This window comes from Petaurus breviceps, unplaced genomic scaffold, assembly GCF_028583685.1.
Source record: "Petaurus breviceps papuanus isolate PSGF00001 unplaced genomic scaffold, PetGlider_PUasm1.0 470, whole genome shotgun sequence".
NCBI classification, from domain to species: domain Eukaryota; kingdom Metazoa; phylum Chordata; class Mammalia; order Diprotodontia; family Petauridae; genus Petaurus; species Petaurus breviceps.
This window is the reverse complement of record NW_027186350.1, coordinates 7620999-7640961: the sequence shown is the minus strand read 5'-3', so window position 1 is coordinate 7640961 and position 19963 is coordinate 7620999. Positions and strand designations below refer to the sequence as shown.

At 38.6% G+C, this 19963-nt stretch overlaps 1 protein-coding gene across 1 annotated transcript in view; it reads left to right on the top strand.

The window, feature by feature from the left end:
• Window positions 1–19963, top strand: part of EMG1 (EMG1 N1-specific pseudouridine methyltransferase) — a 370137-nt gene that overhangs the window by 252626 nt on the left and 97548 nt on the right. The gene's annotated exons all lie outside the window — the stretch shown is intronic.

Sequence of the window (19963 nt, the reverse complement as noted above, 5' to 3'; positions counted from 1 at the left end):
CCACTTTGATCTCCTGATATATCTCCATTACACTTTTTCTTTTGGGATCATGTCAAAACTGTCATATGTGCATCAGGATCTTATTCTTTGAATGATCTTAAGTCTAGGATTATAAACACAGTCCATTTAGTCACTGACCAACAGCTGATGAAAGATTTTTACAAGGTTCAAAAAATAATGAGAGTGATATATAGCACAAAATGGTGTTTATGTTGAATTTTGGTTTTGGAGGGGGGAAGGCAGGGCAATTGAGGTTAAGTGATTTGCCCAAGGTCACACAGCTAGTAAATGTTAAATGTCTGAGGCTGGATTTGAACTCAAGTTCTCCGGACTTCAGGACTGGTGCTCTATTCACTGCACCACCTAATTGCCCCATGATTATGTTGAATTTTTAAAAGAAACATGTCAATGTTCTCAAATTTTTAAATAATTAACCCACTATTTTCTGGTAAGATTATAGCATTTGTACTTCCTAAGTTACTAAAACTTAAAATGGCACTAAGACTTTTGGGACATCTTATATAAGGAACAGCTTCAAATTTATAAGAATAACAGCCATTCCCCAATAAATAACTGGTCAAGGGATGGGAACAGGCATTCTCAAAGGAAAAAATCAAAGGTTTCAACAACCATATGAAAAAATACTCCAAATTAATATTACAAATTAAAGCAACTTTGAGGTTCTACCCCATACCTATAAGATTGGTGAAGATGGCAAAAAGACAATTACTGGAGGGAAGAAGCATAAAGTAACGAACTTTTGGTGGAGCTTTGAACAATTCCAGCCATTCTGGAAAGCAATTTGAAACTACAGCATAAAGTCACTAAAATGTACATACCCTTTGACCCTATGCTATATCTCCAAATGATCATAGAAATAGGGAAAAGGTCCATAGATTAAAAATATTTTTAGAAGACTTCTTTGTTGTAGCAAAAAACTGGAAACAAAGGATATGCCCATCAATTGGGGAATAACTAAGAGATCCTGATTGCTAGCCTTGCCTTTTTTTATTTTTAAATTCTAATTTAGTATCACATTTTAACTCCGTGTGAATCCTTAAGTTTTGAGTGTATTTCATATAAATAACATACTATTTGAGATTTTCTTTCTAATCTATTCTCCTTTTCTTTTCCATTTTATGAATCTGTTCATCTCATTCAAAATTACTGTTCTGATTATATATCTCCTTCCATCATAACTTTTAATGCTTTTCCCTTCTTTTCCTCATCCCTATCTCTTTATAAAGAAGGAAAGGGGGGCGGCTAGGTGGCACAGTGAGTAAAGCTCCGGCCCCGGAGTTAGGAGGACCTGAGTTCGGTTCTGACCTCAGACACTTAACACCCACACACAAAAACTAGCTGTGTAACCTTGGGCAAGTTACTTAACCCCAATTGCCCTCCAAAAGGCAAAATAAATAAATAAACAAGAAAGGGGTTGAGAAAGGAAAAGAATATGATGCTGGTATTCTATCCCTTGATTGGTCTCTTCCAACTTCTCTGCCTTTCCTCTCCACAGGGGAGTTGGGTATCTAATAATGAAGAAGGGTTAAACACACACACACACACACACACACACACACACACACACACATTAATGTAGAAATACATTAAACTCAGAAAGAAAGCAGGTGAACAAGAAGTCCAGAACCCATTCTTTGGTTCTAACATTTTCTATCTCTTTTTAAAATCCTTGTTTTACAGCAATACCACTACTAGGTCTGTATCCCCAAGAGATAATAAAAAAGGGAAAAGGACCCACATGTACAAAAATATTTATAGCAGCTCTCTTTGTGGTGGCAAAGAATTGGAGATTGAGGGGATGCCCATCAATTGGGGAATGACTGAACAAGTTATGGTATATAAATGTAATGGAATACTGTTGTTCCATAAGGTCAGCAGGCAGATTTCAGAAAAACCTGGAAAGACTTAAATGAACTGATGCTGAGTGAAATGAGCAGAACCAGGAGAACATTGTACACAATAACATTAATACTGTGTGTCGATCAACTATGATTGATTTAGGTCTTCTCAGCAATGCAAGAATCTGAGACAATTCCAAGAGACTCATGACGGAAAATGCTATCCACATCCAGAGAAAGAACTGATGGAGTCTGAATGCAGCCTGAAGCATACTTTTTTTATTTGTGTGTGTGTTCCTTTTGTTCTGTTTCTTCTTTCACAATATGACTAATGTGGAAATTTTTAACATGATTTCACATTTATAACAAAAATCAGATTGCTTGCTGTCTTGGGGAGGGGGTGGGGAGAAGGGAAGAGGAAAGGGAGAAAAATTTGGAACTCAAAATCTTTCAAAAAAAATGAATATTGAGGGGCAGCTAGGTGGTGCAGTAAATAGAGCACTAGCCCTGGAGTCAGGAGGACCTGAGTTAAAATATGACTTCAGACACTTAACACTTACTAGCTGTGTGATCTTGGGTAAGTCACTTAACCCCAATTGCCCCTCCAAAAAGGAAAAAAAAAAGAATATTGAAAATTGTCTTCACATGTAATAGGAAAAAATGAAATACTGTTGTATTATAATGTTAAAAATAAAATTAAATCCTTGTTTTATGACAAAACTTCCAAAGTGGAAATTTATTTAATTTGTGACTATTCTCTCCTCAAACCAAATCTACCCTCCTTCTTATACTTTCCTCTTCCTTTTCCCTTGCTCCACCTGTTTTCTTGTTGAGTTTAATGTATTTCTATGTCAATCCGTGTGTGTGTGTGTGTATCTGTCTGTCTATGTTTAACCCTCCATCTGGCTCCAATGAGAGTGATCATGAGATACCCAATTCCCTTCCATTTTTATATTCTTCTTTTACCCCCACTTTTACAAAAGAAGTAGCTACTCCCTCTTCTTCCTAATTTATTCCCCACTATATGCCTTTGTTCATCTTTTTTTTTTGTCCTAACACCAACAAAACAGCACAAACCACATCTGGACCCTGTTTTCCTCATTTAACTACCTCTGTGATGCTGAAGGATCACGTGTTTCTTTTTTTTCTATTGGAATATACAGACTTCATTATTTATCCACTTCTGATTGCTCAGATGTATTTACCTTTCAAGGTTTCTCTTGATTTCTATGTTTGCATTTCAGACTTTGTACTCAGATGTGATCTTTTCATCAGAAATTCTAGGGAGTCTTCTAAAGGTCTATTTTCCTCCCTCTTTGAAATATACTTTTTTTTTAAGCACAAGTTGTTCATTGGTATAATCTTTTATCTTTTTCCTTTTGGGTTTTAAAATTTTTTTAAACTAGTATTTTATTTTATATTTATTTTATTTACATTATATGTAAAGACAATTTTTAAGATTCATTTAGAAAAATTTTTTGAGTTCCAAATTTTTCTCCCTTCCCCCCTCCCTAAAATGGAAAACAATTTGATATAGGCTATATTTGTGCAATCATGTAAAACATTTCCGTATTAGTCACCTTGTAAAAGAAGAAACAAACCAAAAGGAAAAAAGTGGGATTAAACTTATTAAACAACTCCTTTTATATATCTTCTATTTCATTCAATCACTTGTTATATATAGCAGCACCTTGTTCCCAAATTTTTTATACATATTCTTTAAATCTTCATCAGTCAGTCAGTTAATAAACATTTATTAAGTTTCCACCTCAGGCACTACACTAAGAACTAGAAATACAAAGAAAGACAAAAGATAATCTCTGCTCTCAAGCAGCCCACAGTTTAATGGGGGGAGACAACATGCAAGCAAATACATACCCAAAAAGCTACATACAGATTAAATAGTAAATAATCAACAGAATGTAGGTACTAGAATTGAGGAACTGGGAAAGGTTTCCCACAGAAGCTAAAATTTTAGCTGGGATTTGAAGGAAGTGGGGAGGTGGAGATTTGGAGGGAGAATACTCCAAGTATGGAGGACAGCCAGAAAAAAAATGCCCAGAGCCAAGAGATGTAGTGTCTTGTTTGGGGAACAGCAAGGAACATAGTGTCACTGGATCAAGGGTGCATGGGGGGTAGTATAAGGAGAAAATTAGAGAGGGGCTAAGTTATGAAGGGCTTTAATGCCAAATAGAGGATTTTGTACTTTATCCTAGGGGCAATAGGTGGTCCCTGGAGTTTATTGAATAAAGGGCTGACATAGTTGGAACTGGAAAGTTACTTTGGCGAAAGGATAGACTGGAGTGAGAAAGACTGGCAAACCAATTAGCAGGCCATCACAATAGTCCAGGCATGAGGGGATGAGGGCTTACACTAGTATAGAAGAAAGAGACATCTTCCAGAGATGTTATGATGGTGATATTGACAGATTTTGGATTTTGGGGGAATGGACTGAGAGAATGAAGAATTGAGGTTGCAGGCCTGGGGGACTAGGAAGACAATGGTGCTCTCCACAGGAAGTTCAGAAGAGGGGGAGGTTTGGGGGGGAAAGATAATTCTGTTTTGGAAATGTTAGTTTAAGATGTCTACTGGACTTCCAGTTGGAGCAGCATAGGTTATACCTGAATAAGAATCTTCAGTGCAGAAATTATAATTGAATCCATGGGAGCTTATGACATTACCAAGTGAAGAAATAAAGATAAGAGGGCCCTGGACAAAGTCCTGTGGGACACCCAGGGTTAGTAGGTGTGAACATTGGATATTAAATATAACTTTGACAAACAGTCCATCATCCTACATCTAGCCTTGATTACAACTTGATTGTCTTTTTTTCTTTTATTAATCCATCCCTTCTACTCATTTCCTCTCCTCTCCTCTTCCCCTCCCCCATCTTTTGCCTTTTGAAATATCCAGATTTTGACCAAGATTGACCAATATTTTCTCTCTCTCCTAGGCTTCTATTTCAGGAGGGGCCCCAGTCACACTTCATTTAATCCACATTTTGACATCCTCCCACTACTCTTGTGAGTGCCCTTTTCCCTCAATCCCCATATTCTATTTTCTCTTGATTGTTTTGTCTTCCATCATTTGAATGTAAGCTACTTGAGCATAGGGAGTGTTTTGCTTGCTTATATTTGTCTATCTAGCACTCAGTCCACATCCGGCACATAGAAAATATTTAATAAATGCTTTCTCTGTCTGTCTGTCTCTCTCCTCTCTGTCTCTCTTTCTCCTATCTCTCTCTCTGTCTCCTTTCTGTCTCTCTCTCTGTTTAGTTGTAGCACAGTCTCGTGTAACCCTGACTACGGTTCCTTAGTACTTTTAAAATTCAATTTTATTTTATTTTCAGTTCTAGAGTCTCTCCCCTGCCACCACACTCTACTTCACCCATTGGGGAAAATGAGAAAGCAGGAAAAACAAAACCCATTACACACTTAAAGTCATGAAAAACGAATTTCTTCATTGGCTATATTCTGAAAGAAAAAAATACGAGAAAAAGAGAGGGGAAAGAATGCTTCAATCTGAAACCTTGAAAACTGCTGACCTCTCTGCTCCTGTCTTCACCTCTTTCCCTTCTGACCCATTTCCCAGGTCTCTTACTGGCTGCTCTGGTGAGATGCCTTCCCCTGCTGCTCCCACCATCCCTTGACCAATGTTATCTCTGGCTTCCCTCAAGAGGCTTCTGGAGTTTACTTCTGTTTCTTTTTGAAATTCTTCCTTTTGTATTTTTTCTAGAGTTCTTTCCAAATATTCATTGGGATTTATGTGGATGACCTGAGCTTCTCAAAAACCTTTCATGTAGGGGCGACTAGGTGTTGCAGTGAATAGATCATTGGCCCTAGATTAAGGAGGACCTGAGTTCAAATCTGGCCTCTGACACTTAACACTTACTAGCCATGTGATCTTGGGCAAGTCACTTAATCCCAATTGCCCAGCCTTCCCCACCTCCAAAAAGCAAAAATAAAAAATACAAATCTTTCATGCAGCCATATTAACTAGAAGTTCATAAGCTACCTTAAAAAAAAAAGTTTTCTATGGAGGCCTGGAAAGGAGAGGGAATATCATTGGTCTGAACTTTAAAATCAATATTGGCTCAGGTAATTTCATTGTTTTGCATTATTTTAAATTTAGGAAAGACTTTACGGATCTTTCTTTAAGAAAAATTCACATTGTTGTAAACAGACTAGGTTTCTGAATAAACTAATTCCGAGGGGTTTGGGTAAATTTGGCCAGAAGGTGTCCTATTTGCCATGGTTTTTTTTTCTTCTCTTTGTTTCTCTTCTGGTCCTGTTAGGCCATGGAGATTGTGGGGCATAGCCCACGGACGGGCTCCTCTCTGAGCAGGGAGGAAATGGGTTTCTATAGATCTTGCACTCTCCATTTTATCAGGCCTGAGATTAACCTTTGAAATATTTGTACCTTCATCAGCTAGGTAGAAGATAAACTGACCAGCCCAGAGTGATACTCCAGCAGCTTTGTCCAGGGGTGTGCTAGTAAATGTTTAACAACTAGTTCTCTGGGAAAATGCAGGCACAATGCACTTTTTAAGTTTAATCTGCAGGGTTGCCATTTTCCTTCTCTTTTTCTTAAGTCCAGACAATCCACAAAATGATCAATCAAGGCCTGAGTTTGCCTGTTTCTAAGGTGTAAATGTTCACACTGAAAATTCAACTCAAGATTGGCTCTGACGGCCATTTGGAACAGCACAAGCCTGCTCTCAAGTTGTCTCATATTTATAGACTGAAGGACCCTGCCCCCACCCTGCCCAGTATTCCTTGTGTTTCTAGCCATCATGGACCCCAGTATGCATTGTAGCCTAGCAGAGATAGTCTCTGATATTGTCTGCAATATGTCCTAACCATCATGAAACTGTATCTTCTAATTCCCCTCGCTTTGGCTCAGCCTCTGCAAAGATCTGCAGGATGAAGTCAATAGCCTTTAGGAGTCACCCTCTAGGACTCAGATCTGGGTAGCAGGTCTGAGCAGCAATGCCTCAGGATAAGGCCCATATGTCAACTGGTCTGTTCTCATCGAAATAATGATTGGACTCCCAAAATTCTGACCTCCCTCTAGTCTTCACTCTATAGTACTTGGGAATGATTCCCTTAATTGAGACCTCTGGTATCAATCTGCTCACCCCTTTCCAGAATAGGAAAACTCATCCTTTAGGGAATTTTGTCTTTGTACCTTAAGGCTAGGTGCCCTTTGCACTCTTAAGATGGGCAAAGACATTAAGAACTTGTTTTAACACATAATTGAGGGAAAAAAAAATATTTTTTAAAAGATGGGCAAAGACACATAGACCTGCTTAAGTAAGGGGAGAAAATCCAGCAGACTGTTCTGAGGAGGATTGTATTGGCTTGCTTGCTACATCCCTAGTATGACCTTGGTATCCTTTACAGGATAAGAGGGACATGATTCAGGCGAGCTTACATTTTTAAAAAATACTGCTATTGACCCTCAAGTGAAAGGTGATGATTAATTACTATCCTTTCTTCAGCAACTGTCTGTTCTTTTTCCCTTTCTTCAGGAAGCACAAAATGCTTCAGTTTTTGTCTTCTGATTCTTAGAAATTCTGACGCTCCCCTTTGCCTTTTGACTGACATACAAAGAATCCTTGGTCTTGAAGCCCTTTGAGATAGTGTTGTCCCTGAGATAGATGCAGTCTTGTCCAGTTGTCTAATAAAGCCTTTGAGTAATCTGACTGGCTAACCAGAGAACAGTCTTTTTTCCCACAATCAACATAAGTTCAAAGAAAAGACATTCAATGAAGTAGAAGAGTTTATTGTGTTTTTTTTTTTTAAGTAGCTTTGAAACATCTTATAAACCTGAGGCTCACTCTCCAAGAAATAAACAACAAAACCATGGGGAAAGTAGACTTAGAAAGAGTACAAAAATAGAGAGATACATACAACCTTTATGAACTACCTGTGGTCAGGATACATGGGAAGGGCAAATGGAGGGCCATTCCTGGGTCTGATGGTTCAGGGCAATGGGAAGACCACTGATGTCCCTGAACTTCTCCCATTGACTTTTGTCTCACAGACTCCAGATTCTGTTTTGTTGGAGACTGCCAGACAATGCTCAACCATTGTCTACACTGACCCCAGTCTTGGGTTCAGCTGAAATCCTGCTTTGTTCTTTAACCAGCCCTGTTACAGAAAGTTGGTACCCTTAACCCAGAATGAACAGAAGCCTCCTCTATTTTACTCTCTTAGAAAGTACACTTTAAGGTCTCTCATCATCAGAGCAGGAGATTCTCAGTTCCAGGAACCAAGTTCTTTCAAAGAAAGAGTTGTGGTATATGAAGATGATGAAATACTATTGTGCTGTAAGAAATGGTAAAGGAGATAATTTCAGAAAAACCTGGGAAGATTTGTATGAACTGATGCAGAGTGAAGTGAGCAGAAGCAGAACAATTTACTCAGTTAACAGGAATATTGTAAAGATAATAAGCTTTGAAAGACTTAGTAACTCTGATTAACACAATGACACATTACAATTCCAAAGGACTCATGATGAGAAATGCTATCCACATCCTGATAGAGGATGATGGACTCAGAGTACAGATTAGAGATTTTTTGCTCTTTTTTTCTTGTTTTTTTTTTTCTTTCTTTCGTCAGAATATAGCCATTGCAGAAGTTTGTTTTGTACGATTTCATATTTGTAATGAGTTTTGTATTGCTTGCTTTCTTAATTGGTGAAGTAGGAGGTGGAGAGAGGGAGAAACTCTAGAACTAAAAATAAAATTGAATTAAAAAAATAAAAGAGTAGAATCATGCAAGAAAACTAATGCTCTTAGACTTAATCTTTTCCTTTGATCTTTCTGATACTGGGTTTGTTCTCTTCATTCAGAGACCTCATACTAATTTATGATGACTGTCCAATAAATTTCCCAAATTTTCATCTCAGTAGGCTAGATTATGAAATAGATAATGGTTATTTGACTAATAATGATCAAATATCTCTGAGGTAGGGGTTTTTCTGTTTTCAAATCTATCTCTTTAGACCTCACAAATAAATTGATGGAGAAAAGATACAGAGCAATCTAAACCTAGAAAGCTAATTATTGTTTCTGTTATCTACCCAGATAAATTCCTATCCTTTTCATATGCAAATAGGTTGCTCAAAGTCTGAAAGGGGTACACCCTTGCATCTCTTTATTAGCTCCTTAGATCCTTCAAACAAGACAAGTCAAAGTCTGAAAGAGGCATATAATCTAAAACAAAAAATGAACTTCTATAAATATTTTGGCATATAGCAAACCTTCCTGTCCATCACTGACCTCATTAAGGTTTATGCCTGGCAATATAACATGAGTTCAAAGGATTAGGATAGTTTAATAATTTTTCTCACATAATTCCAATTTTTTTTCTAGAGTGTTTCATCCAAACCACAACTCTGACCTATAACCACTCATGCTGGATGATTTTCCTGGGGACAGCCTTGTGCTCTGCAGAGGAAGCCTGTGTCCAACATTGCAAACCTGTTTAAGTAGTTTGAGAAGGCTTTCCTGAGATGATTGGTGGGCTGCAAGAGAAGCGGTCCTGAGATGAATGAACCTTTGAATGCCTTCCTTTAGCCCTCAGAGTCACAGACCTGTGGGGAGCTGGCCCCCAATAAGCTCCTTGATTCCCAGAACTTGCAATCCTAGAGATTGACTACCAAAAGTTTACTTCCCCAGGTGAGATCTGAGATCATTCTTGTTTAGAGAGCTCTCAGAGTGAAATGTTATCTTACTCTAAGCAAGACTCCCTTAACTCTTATGTATTCTTTTATCTAATCTGCATAATTTACCCAATTTCTGTTTACTGATTACTTTGATAAAGATTGCTATTCAAGATGGACTTTTAAGGTTTGTTAGAATGGAGCTAAACTGATGAATATAGGTTAAGCATTATTTTTACCTTAAAAGTGATAGGGAAAAGTAGTATTGACCCTCAGCTTCATGAAGTGTTGTACCCTTAGAATATATTTTTGCTGTGGTGGATTGATATAATTCTAACCTCCCCTCTTGGAACCAGGGAAGGGAAAAAGCAAGTTCCCAAAGGCCCTTTTCCTGCTCCCCACAAAGGCAGAAATCTTAGTCTCCCTTGGAGATGGTAAGTTATATAGAATTGGGTAAATTCTATAGAATTACATTGGAGAGGAGAGGATCAAATCTCAGATCAGCTATCTACCAATGCCACCCTCAGGTCAAGCCATCTTTGTGTTTAGACAGCTACTAAGTGAGCATATATCTTACCTACCAATAGCAAGCACATTGGTGTGCCTACCTTCCCAAAGCCCCACCAGCATTGACTATTTCCATCTTTTATCATCTTTGCCCATTTGACAGGTATACCCAATACCTGGAAGTCATTTAAATTTATATTTTTCTTATTATTAGCCACATGGGGCATTCCCAATCTCCCTCCCTCTCTCTCTCTCTCTCTCTCTCTCTCTGTCTCTCTCTCTGTCTCTGTCTCTGTCTCTCTCTCTCTCTCTCTCTCTCTCTCTCTCTCTCTCTTTAATAACTTAAAGACATGTATCCAAGATGAGGGAAGAACACCCTCTCCTACTAAGGGCATTGAACTTAACAAATTGGATTTAGTCCTAGGGGTCCTTAGCTCAAAGAAGTGGATCAGGCCTTTCTCTTACTCTCTGGCTTCTTATGCACCCCCATCTTCCCCTCCCCCGCCCCACCCCAGAGAACTCTGGGCTGCTAGTTGTTATAGTGGATGGAGTGTTGGACACTGAGTCAGCAACACTTGAATTCAAAACCATCCTCAGATACTTATTATTTGTACTACCCTGGGCAACCATCTACTTCAGTTTTCTTATCTATGAAATGGGGATAATAACCTGCATCTGTCTTAGTTTTCTCATCTGCAAAATGGTAATAATTATGACACCTACTTTCCAGGATTATTGTGAGGATAAAATGAGATAACATTCGTAAAGGACTTTGCAAACTTGAAAGTGCCATATAAATGCTAACTACTACTACTCTCTAGAGCAAAGTTTTGGAATGACTTGTGTCTAAAGTCTTTCCAAAAAGAGTATTAAATATACAAGATAGATCAGATATAAGGTAGTTTTTCCTCTACCACAAAAAAAGTCTCAAGCACAAAAGACTCATAAGTGCACATTGACAAACACATAAAAAAATGAAACAGTAATCCATCACTCCTTTTTTTCAAAAATTCATTTTATTTTTTGCAAGTGCACATTTGTTTTCCCCTCCCCCCCAAATCCTTATAGCCAATATACACAGTCAAACAAAACAAACTCCTACATTGGCCACACCCTCAAAACATATGTCTTATCCTGAACCTTAAGTCTGTCACCTCTATGACAGGATGTAGGTAGCATGCTTTATCTTTGGTCTTCTGAAATCATGGGTGGTCATTAGCATTCTAAAGTCTTTCGAAGTTGTTTTTTGTTGTAATGGTATAAATTGTTCTCCTCTGCAACATTTCCTAGAGCTCTTTCCCCAGTTCTTCTGAAACAATTTCTTATAGCACAATAATATTCCATTAACCATACTATACTATATATTATATATATATGATATACTATATCATAATATACTATTACCATAATTTGTTTAGTGTTGACACTCTTTAGTTTCTAATTTTTCCCTACTACAAATAGAGTGGCTATAAATATTGTTTATACATATGGATCCTTTTCCTCTTCCTTTGATCTCTTTGTGTTATAGTCCTAGTAGTAGTATTGCTGGGTCAGTTTAATGACTTTTTTTCTTTTCCAAATTGCTTTGTTTCCAAATTGTCCCCTATCATTCCTGATAAGTACCTACCAAGGGAATGATATCTAAACTATGAGATGGTTGAGTAGCTTCACTATAGAATAGAGATTTCAGATATCTGACCTGCACTGTCTTAGAAACTCAGTCAAGAAACTCTGACAAGCCCAGCCGTTGCTTGAGCCTTGTTAATAATTTCCTAACCCTGGGGGAGTGGGTGAAAGCTGGAGCTCTCTTCTGTCCTATTCTGCCCCTACTGCAGAGCAGGGCTTTCATCTCCCCCAATAAGGAGAGAGTCCCATACCAATAAGCTACACTTCCATGTATCCTACTTACCTGGTAGTGGTGATCATTTTTTCTTACAAGAAGTTGGTGGAGAGATCACCTCCTGCTGAGCAAACAGAATGTGGCCCCAGGAGCTACCAATCTCTTGAATCCACAAGGGAGGCATAAAATTAGGACCATCAGTCTCAGGATGACAGTTCAGTTGCTTCTTGGTCAGGGAAATGTAAAGCATGTATTTCTTTGCATTTATTCTCCTTCTATTTATTCTGTAGGTACTTAGATAGAAGCTTGCTGACTTCTTGGTTAGAATTAAGCTTGAGGCAAGAAATGTTTCATTCTTTGAGGGTGGAATTCCAGTGCCTAGAACAGTGCCTGGCATAAGGGGCTTATCACATGCCAGGCACCATGAGAAATGGTGGCAAAACAAAGAAAGGCAAAAACGCCCCTGCACTCAAGGAACTCGCATTCTAATGGGGGGACAAAAAGCAAACAACTGTGTGTACATACATATACATACACATGCACATAGACACGTGCATATATATATATATATGTAAATGTGTATCTATTTATCTCTATATCTACCTTTCTCTCTCTCTCTCTCTCTATCCTCACTCAGGTACCAAAAATGAGCTTCTTAAAATTATCTGAGCTTATCACTCCCCATTCAATAAACTCCGTGGTTCCCTATTATCTCCAGGATCAAAAATAAAATCATCTGTTGGGCATTTCCTACCTTTTCCCTTCCTACCTTTCCAATCTTCTTACATTTTACTCCCCTCCACATGCTCTGAGATCCAGTGACACCAACTTCCTTGCTGTTCTTGGCACAAAGACCCTCCTTTTCACTGGTAGCCCTCCATGCCTAGAATACTCTGCCTCCTTATCTCCACCTTGGCCTTTTTGATAGCTCAGCTAAAATCCTACCTACTGCCAAGAAACCTTCCGGGTTCCCCTTAATGCTAGTAAGTAACTTCTTAGATTTTATATATGTTGTGTATATGTCTTTGTGTGTGTGTATATATACATCCATACACACTCACACACATCACACATACCTCTTTCTCTGAAGAACTTTGGAATCTATTGTGAGACATAGGAGACACTGGCACAGGACCACTCAGCTTGGCATGCCTGTATCAAAGAAGGTGCTATACCCTATGAGCAAAGCAGAATTGCAATACCTCAAAAAATAAGTGAGATGCACAAATTTAGAGACATCTCTACTCCAAATGTTTGTATGAACTATTTGTACCCAACCTATGGTAGAACCTCCCTAGCTAGTATTGATCTGATCAGCTGCAGTTGGACACACTGTACCTTGAACCCAACACAGGGATGTTATTATGGTCATCTTTGAGATTGAAAGACAATAACCAATGCACACACACACACACACATATATATATATATGTATATATATATATATATATGTGTGTGTGTGTGTGTGTGTGTACATATACATATATTTGTTTTATTATTGTTGTTCATCCTTTGCTTAGAAGAGGACCAATGACTTCCTGGGGTGATGTCTTAACTCATGCATGAATTGGATTTTAAATGAGGCAGAGTTGCACAAAATCATCAGCCTCACTCTCTCTTCTAGAGTCACTGAAGTCCAGTGGCAGGACAAAAGTAAGATGGCTGGTGATGGTCCAGGATGCATTGGCTGACCTTGGTGTTTTTGATATCTGACCAAGCTCTAAGTGCTCCACAGTGCCTATTTCAGCCATTAGAACAAATTCATGGATATTATAACAAATTGTTCTTATCTACCCATTTCACTGGGGGAAGTCTTCACATGCTGTAGTGCCAACGTGATATTCATAGCACTGATGGTAACTATTAATATGTTGGCATAGTTCTGAATGGCAAAATATAACAGGCTCTCCAAATATAAGACAGAAGCAAAACATTTATTAAGACACCAGAAAACCAAATACCAACACCAGAAAACTGAATCCATCATAGCAACAAAGAAGTTAATACATCTTTTTGCCACATCTTATCATCTTATCACCATCCCAAAGCCTTTACACAAACACTCACAATCCAATCCTAGCTGTCTCCTTGCCTGCATCCTCTCTCTCCCACTGTACTAGCTGCTCTGACTCCCAGCTTCCTCTCAGCTATGCTCCATCCTTCAGCAAACTCCTTCCACCATAGACTCCATGTGATTACATTCAGCCTATTAAAAGGCAGGGAAGATCTTCGAATTCCCATTACCATTACACATGCTTAGGATAGCCTTTACTTCCCAAAGGGTTTAAGTAACCTTGTTGGTTACCTTCAATCAGCTTGGTCTATGTACTGAGGATGGTTTTTCTAGGGTGTGGCCACAGTGCATGCTATAGATTCTTGGAGCTACAGGTGAGAGTTGGGTGACAGGTGGACACTAAAGGAGGATAAGCAGCCCTGAAAAGGGCTTGGCAAGCCCTCACAACAGAGGTGCTAGTCTTCCCTGAACACTCCATGTACCCCTCAAAAAACTATGTATACAAACATACATACATATTATACATACACATATACACATAGGGCCTAAATCCTTCAGCACCAAACCAGCATGCCTTCCAAACGTTAAGCAAGACAGGGCAGCTCTGGGCAGGCTCCATGGGGTCCAATCCCCACTGTACTTACAATTAAGAGAAAAAAAAGAAATTTTCAAAAGCTCAGGAAGACTAACAAAGATGTGTCTGATAATAAATATAATGTTTGGCATCAGTTGTCTCCCCTGCTTCACCTCCAACTCTGTAATGAAGGGAAGTGGTCACTTTTCTCAGTTTTTTTCTGGGGTCAGACAATCATAATTACACAGCATTGGGATTTTTGTTGTCGTTCTGTTTACATGGTTGTAGTGACTTGGAATATTGTTTTCCTTGTTCCACTTACTCTATGGTACATCAATTTGTATCTTCTCATGTTTCTCTTCAGCTTTATATTTGCTGTGTCTTTTGGTGAAGTAACGTTCCATTGCATTCACAGGCCACAATTGTTTAATTGTGTGCCAATCAATGGGAACACGCTTTGTTTCCAGTTCTCTGCTCCTTCTCCCTAACGATGACCAGTGTCCCACTCACTGTCCTCAAACAAGAGAATAATGGGCAGGGTAAAAATGAGGCCTTCTGCTGAACCTGATCAGGACCAGAATGGTGAGACACAATGCCAATTACAAGTAGGGAACTTTTTCTCTTGCCCAGACACGAGCAGGTGTGGGGTAGAGCCTGTGGCATTGCTCCTGGAAGCATTATATATACTGGTAGAAATGAGACGTGTTCATACCACTGAGATTTCTAATCATGCCTAAGGATCACCACCATATTCATTAGTATGTAACTGTGATGATCTGATTATGGATCTCTTTAAGGATGGTGAGGTCTATGTCAATAGTCCAGGCTGTTCTAGTGGCTCAGATCTGATTATGGAATGAAATGAGACACTCGTAGTTCATTTATCAGTAAATAAAATTAGGTGTTTTTTTTGTTGTATAGTCATTTCAGTTGTGCCAACTCTTTAGAATCCCATTTGGGGTTTGTTGGGCAAAGATACTGGAGCGGTTTGTCATTTCCTTCTCCGGCTCATTTTACAGATGAGGAAACTGACACAAACAGGGTAAAGTGACTTGCCTAGGGTCACATAGCTGGTGTCTGAGGCCAGATTTGAACTTATGAAGATGAATATTTTTTATTCCAAGACCAGTGCTCTATTTACTTCACCACCTAGCCAGAGGAAGGACAAGCCAAGGAAGAGAAAGATATTCATTAAGGATTCAGATAAATTCACTTTTCCTGTGCTGCTGTTGGTCTGAACCTTGTATTCTGGCTATTTTTGGATTCAGGAGACTAGGAAACAACACAATTGCCTTAATGCCTGCAGTCAATTAAATCTCAAGGATATCTCAATACATTGTAAGGAAAAACTAAATCTTTTTGGGTGGGGACCTTAGGATATAGCTTCCACCACAGCATAGTTTCAGATTTCTTGATTCAGGCCAAAGCTTATGTTATCCCTGAGTAGCTTGCTCTGAAAGACACTATCTTGATGAGAATTATTTCTTGCAAGGAAACTGTACACTGAGAAATACTTTTCTTTTTTTATATAAGTTAATTTATTTACTGTTAGTTTTCAACATTCACTTCCATAAGTTTTAAATTTTCTTTCCTTCTCTCCCCTCCCCCCTTCCCAAGACAGCATGCAATCTGTGATATAAGCTTTACATATATTCCTATTAAACATATTTTCACATTAGTCATGTTGTATAGAAGAATTAGAATGAATGGGAGAAACCATGAGAAAGAAAACAAAACAACAAAAAAAGAAAATAATCTGCTTCACTCTGCATAAAGACTCCATAGTTCTTTCTCTGGATGTGGATGGCATTTTCCATAATAAGTCTTTTGGAATTGTCTTAGGTCCTTGCATTACTGAGAAGAGCTTGAGAAATACGTTTCCCATGAGACCTTAATAATTGTAGAAACTCTCTGGTTCCTGGTTGGATATGTCTGTACCTACCATGTGAAATGGTTCATCACCACTAAGAGATTGCTCATGCTCATATTTTTCCATACGTGGAAACACATAAGTTTTATCTATCTATACTTTACACACAAGCAGGATGAGCTGGTGACACTTTCTTTTGATCACTATGAGAGCAGATCTGGTATTTCTTATGGTACCTACTATAATTTTACAGGATAACAGGATCAAAGATTTAGAGTTGGAAAGGATCTTGAGACCATGGAGTCCAACCTCTTTCATTTTGCAGATGACCAAACTGAGGCACAGATAGGTTAAATGACTTGCCCATGGTCACACACAGGAAGTCTCAAAGATAAGAGAGGTCTTCCTGCCTCAAAATCCAATGTACTATATCCATTGACCCAAGTATTGGAAATCTTGATATAATGTGTTTTTGGAACCAAAGGAGCAGAAGGTTTTTGGTAGTACATTCTGGTACCTTGAGTACAAATAGTTACAGTCTGGTATAAGTACTTGTAATGGGAATGGGAATTTGAAGATCTTCCCTGCCCCTTAATAGACCTAGGGGAGAGTTTGAAGCTTCCCTGCTGTGAAGATAAACTCTGCCCCCTGATAGTCTGAATGTGGTCACATGGAGCCTGTGATGGGAGGAGTTGGCTGAAGGGAAGCAGAGCCCACAGGAAGCTGGTAGGGAGCTAGCCAGAAAGTTGGAGACAGTTGGGGACAGTTGGAGACAGTTGGGGACAGTTAGAGACAGTTGGGGACAGTTGGAGACCAGTTGGGGACAGTTGGGGACAGAGGAGCTTAGGCAAGAAGATAGAGAGTTTTGTGAGTAAATATTGATCTTGTACTGGTTTGTGGGAAGGCTAAAGGATGGCATGGCTCTCAGTATTATTATGGCTCCTGAATGTCTTTGGTACTAGGATGGAATTGGCTTACTGGTTTGGGGATTCAGTTTTCCGGTGTCTAAATAAATCCTTCAGTTTTATCCTTTATCTAAAGAGTCTGGCATATTTTGTGATTGAACATCATGTGATACTTATAGTCATGGTCTTTATTGTAATTGTGGGTGCTGTAAATATTGCATTGGCACTACAGTAATCCACTGTGTAGCTCCAAATTTTGTCCTTCCCTTAATAGCTGTATGCTCTCTTGGGAAAGAAGTCAGTCTCCAAGGGTCATACTCATATTTCTTGGCCTCTATCACCAGTCATCCAAGGCAAGGAGAACTAATCTAATGCAGGAAAATGTATGTCCACCAATAAAATTACCATAGATTCAGGCACAGTAGGCTTCCTAGCCGTCTTGTTGTCTTTCCTGACACATGGAGTCCTACCACTCTACTAAAACTTCTCTTTCCAAGGTTAACAACAATCTCTTAACTGTTAAATAAAATGCTCTCTACTCAGTTCTCATCTTTCTTGACTTCTCTGCAGCATTTGATATTAATGCAGCATTTGCCAGCAGGCCACCCTAGTATCCCTTTTCTGGGGTGTGTGTGTCTGTGTGTGTCTGTGTGTCTGTGAATCCCTGCATCTTCATTTTCTTCCTACCTGTCTGACCACTCCTCTGCTTCCTTTGTTGGATTATCTTTCATGTTCTTCTTCCTCTTATTTCATGGTATTTGTAATAAGAATGCAGATTTAAAGATCTTCCCTGCCCCTAGACTAATGTGCACCTGGAGCCTGGGGTGGGAGGCTTGTTTTTCAGTAGATACTTCTTGATTGGCCAGTGAGTCAATAAGATTGTTACATTCTCTGAGCCAGGAGAAGGCTATATAAGCCCTGATGTGTAGCTTTGTTTTTGGGACTCACTTTGAGAAGTGTTCTGTGATTTGATATGGATTCTGGGAAGCCGTTGTCCTGACCCCCCCGGCTTTGAAAAACCCAGATGTTGACTGGGTATGGATGTAATGGTTGGACAGTTTGGAAAGCTGTCTACTTGATCTGTTAATGTCTTGATAATTCTGTCTGTATATTTTGAAGTTTGGGATGCTGACCTTTTTCCCCTGAACAAGGTAAACGATATATGTCTGACTGATTAAAGTAAGCTTGTTAACCCATTTTGAGTTGCTTTCCTTTAACAAAGCAGATCCAAGAGCCTGTATGGGCAGCAAACCCTGAGGACGCGCTTGGGGTGCTTGCTGCTACAGTATTTCATATTATTTATGGTTGAATCCTAGGGATCTGTTCTGGACCCTGGGTCTTCTCTTTTCACTTTCTTTAGGTGGTCTCTGCAGCTCTCACAAATTCAATTATCATCTCTATGCAGACTAGTCTCTGTTCTTTTTATCCAACCCAAAATTCCAGTCTCATATCTCCAATCACTTATTAGACACGTGAACTGGATATTCCATAAATATCTTAAATTTAACATGTCTAAAATTGAACTTATTATCTTTTCCCCAAAACTATCCTGAAAACCAGATTAGATAAAAAAAGAAATCAGTGATTTCATTAGATAACAAAAAAATATTAGCACAAAACCAAAAGATTAAAAAATAGAAGAAAAAATCCAACTCACATGGAAAACACATAAAAGAGAGACAAAGAATCACTGGAGTCCTGCAAACCATGATCAAAAAAAATGTGGATACTGTATTTCAAGAAATCACAAATGAAAATTTCCTAGATCCACAGAGAGCAAAATGAAGATAAAAAGAATTCACAGATGACTTCCTGAAAGACATTCTAAAAGAAAGCATCAAGAATGTCATAGCTAGAATAGAACAAGTGGGAGGTGGGATAGAAGGGAGGGAAATATAGTTAGGCTTTAACAATATATCTACTATGTTAATGTTTTGCATAGCTACACATGTACAACCTATACTGAACTGCTTATCTTCCCAGTAAGGGTGGGTGACAAGGGAGGAAGGGAATGAATCTGGAATTCAAAGTTTTAAAATGAAATGTTTAAAATTATACACACACACACACACACACACACACACACACACACACACACACATATATATATATATATATATATATATATATACTATTATTAATACTATTTTACATGTAATTGGGAAATAAGATATACAGGCACTGGGGCATAGAGATCCACCATGCCCTACTGGAAAAGTCGAAGGGGGTATGGGAGAAGATATGGGAGAGAGCAGATTGGAGGAGGGGATATCCTATGGGATTGCTATTTTGGGGTAGTGGGTAGGGGAAAAGCAGGAAGAAAATTTGTAACTCAAAATCTGGTGGAAATGAATGATGTAAATCAGAAGTTAATAAAGCATTTGAAAAATGAAAAAAAAGGAATGTCATAGCTAAAATATAAAGCTCCCTCTAAAGTATTTCAAATAACAAGATATCATAGTTAAAAACACAGAACCTGAAAGCTTCTAATATATATGAGAAAAAACTTGTAAAGTAATTTTCCAAAAGGCAAAAAGGACAGGCTTATAACCAGGGAGCTAAGTACGTGAAGCTAAGCTAAGGGTTCAGAGGAAGACTTGTACAAACTGATGCAAAGTAAAGTGAGCAGAACTAGAACAATGTATATGTAACAAGAGGAAGGGTGTGGAAGGGGAAGGGGAAAGAAAGAAAGAAAGAAAGAAAGAAAGAAAGAAAGAAAGAAAGAA